We start from the raw sequence: 3285 nt of genomic DNA, 5'->3' as shown, positions 1-3285 counted from the left end.
CTCATGCATCATAGTTCTTTACACCAGAATCAATTGTCATATGTGGAATAAAATCTATACAACATGAAACAAGGAACACATAAAGAAGTAAATGGATAATAAAGGAACATATATCCGATAAGTAACTTATATTTACACAAAAAAAGTACTAAGTATCTATATGCTGTGAAAAATTGCACATGTCGGGTTGATTGTTGAAATTATATCTAACATGGAATATAAGAGTATATCTGTTACTAGCAGTGCAGCGACAGATTGATGTTACAAACCAAGAGCAGGTTCGTGAAATATATTTTCCAATCTTTCTTTTATTGATGCCTTCGACAGGCCTTCTCGGTGTTCATTACCCTTGTAGTCTGTTGATTTTGGTTTCTTTCAACAAACAGCTGTTTGTTTCGCGGTACTAACAAATACTAATAGAAGAAAAGTTGCGAAACGTTGTCATTCCATTTCCGAAATTGATGCGCAATAATCTCACTTTGATATGATTATTAATAAGGCGTAATAAATAAAATTTTAAAAGTAAAAACAAACACTTTTAAAGTATTGCCTTTAACAATTTTTCTTTTTTGAGTGCAGGGTAACTTGAAAAATTTTTTTAAATATGGTTGACTATCCTGCACGTCCACGTCGTTGTTTCCGGGTAACGCTAAAAGTATTGAATTAACATCTTCCAAATTCTTGATTTGACCTTCTTGGACTCAGAAAAAAATCTAAATATCATTTTTAACGTAAAATTTTCTGCTCTTTTCGAATCCGGTGTCAAAAATAGGGGTTCTAATATAAAAAAATGACTTTGACCTTCGAATGACCTTGAAAATCGAACTGAAGGTCAAAATTATTAGCACAGTAAAATGATCCCCGTTGTCCTCTACAATTCTTGTCTTAACCATTTTTTTGTAGCTGGTGTATTTTAGGAGCAATTTGGATCCGTCGATTAAAATGGCTCACCCTGTATATGGATTTATGGCTCTTGCACACAGGACGTGGTAATGCTTGCCGCGCAGCAGAAGTTCGCACAACGGGTGTATATCAGTTGGACACGGGGCAATTGGACACAGTCCAATCACAAGTCGCTGTTCCAAGGGACCCTACAAATGTCTCTAATCACACGGTGCTGTGATTGGCTGTGTCCAAATGCACCGTGTCCAAGTGCACCGCTCCCCGCACAACAGCCAATCAATATGTTGTTTTTCCGTAAGAGCTAGAAGGTTATTACGGAAAGCAGCATATTGATTGGCTGTCGCGCGAACTTCCGCCGCGCGGCAAGCATTACTGCGTCCTGTGTGCAAGAGCCTCTTTTATTGATAAAAGACGATTCTGAATATGGGTCATAGACTCTGCGTACAGTCAAAAAAGAAAAGCCAATGGATGCTTTCCAGTTGCGTACACTGTGTTACAAAAAACCAGTTTATTGGTTGCATATTATCTTACAAGATATTTTAGATAATATGTGACCAATAAACTGGTTTTGTGTACGTGTGTGTCAAGTGTGTAAGCAATGGAAAGCACCCACAGACAACTAGTAGCCCTCGAGCTAAGCACGGATGTGTAGTGTTGTGTCGACGATTACGACAATTGGAATGCAATTTGTGTCGCCGTGTGCATGAAAGTGTCTAGGGATATTGTAACTGGAAAGCACCCATTGTAGATCGGGACTTATGGCTCCTACACACAGGACGCGTTAATGTTTGCCGCCCGGCGGAAGTTCGCGCGACAACCAATCAATATACTGCTTTCCGTAATAACCTTCTAGCTCTTACGGAAAAACAACATATTAATTGACTGTATTGATTGACATATTGGCGGACTTCCGCCGCGCGGCAAGCATTACCGCGCTCTGTGTGCAGGAGCCATTATAGTTACGGTTACGGCAATTTGTGTGCGAAGGCCCTAAACGCTCAGTGGCAATGACGTATATACATAGACTAAGCATTCCTATACTTCTGGGCAGTGATCACGTAACTTTTCTCCTAGGGCGGAAATGTGAAAAGTGAAAAGTTTCACGTGAACACGTGATCACTAAACTCGGTAAAATGTAGAAACGTGAAACTTTTCATGTGAACTTGTTAGCCATGAAATGTGCTGGCGGAAAAGTGAAAATCTAGTGACATGATGAATACGGAATATATTATGCTACTGCTGTAATGAGATACAGGAAATATAACAGTTCTAAAGTTATAGCGATGTTTTTAAGATTATATGTTCTACAGCCGATGGATACAGCTGATTTAGCCGATATTGAAATCATGTTTAGTGATTTGTGCTTTTCATAGATTTATTTGATTGCGTAAACAATGAAAAAGTTCACGTGAAATCGATAGAGTGAAAAGTGAAAAGTGAAAAAATGAAAAAGATTTGCTCGAAATTACATGATCGCTGCCCTGCTGTAGCAGCGAGTGAAACCAGAAGTTGGCAGTTTAAAACCGAGTGAGAAAGTTGATTTGCTCCTTAGAGCATATATATATGGAGGAAGAATTGCGTATGCCTCCTGTAGACCAAAAGTATCTCCAAGATTTGTGCGAGAGAGAAAGGTATATATTCCTATTGAGAGCGTCCCGATTGAACACAGTACTATTGGACACAACCAACCAATGAAAAGAATTATCTAGTGAATTACTAGGTCGAACCAATCATTACAATCTGTGTCCAATCGTATCATGGTCAATCGGGTCCCACCCATTCCTATTCCTCCTCTGTGCGCATGCGCCAACATGCGTCAGTTGTTGCTGGACTACAAAATTATTGGTTTCAATATTTTTTTAACTTGAATTCTATCAACTTTATCGAAAAATAGCAAGAGATAAAAATTGTTTTTCTTCTTATAGAGAATTTTTTCAGAATTTTATATTAACTTTTTAATACTGCATTTTCATGCATTTTCTTGCATTTTCTTGAGGTACTAGAGTTAATACAAAATTCTGAAAAAATTCTGAGAGCTCTCTATGAAAAGAAAATAAATAACTTTTATCTCCTTTCAACTTTATAACCTAACCTTACCTGTCAACTTCAACGCATGCGCACAGAGGACGAATAGGAACGTATAGCTTTCTCTCTTGCACACATCTTGGATACACTTTCGTACCAGCATTCCCCCTCCATATACAGGGTGTTCGGAAAGTACCGGGACGCCCGAATATCAGGAAAAATATAAGTTTTACAAAAAAATGTTTCAGACAAAAGTTGTGGCGTTTAAAAAGATGTATTTACTGATCACATCAGTTTGACCTTGGGTTGCGTAGCGAAGGTCAGGTCAAGGTCACATTAATTTTTTTAAATGGAACA

Source organism: Odontomachus brunneus, unplaced genomic scaffold (assembly GCF_010583005.1).
Source record: "Odontomachus brunneus isolate Ranch 3 - 2012 unplaced genomic scaffold, Obru_v1 Obru_scaffold_001, whole genome shotgun sequence".
NCBI classification, from domain to species: domain Eukaryota; kingdom Metazoa; phylum Arthropoda; class Insecta; order Hymenoptera; family Formicidae; genus Odontomachus; species Odontomachus brunneus.
This window is presented reverse-complemented; position numbering follows the sequence as displayed.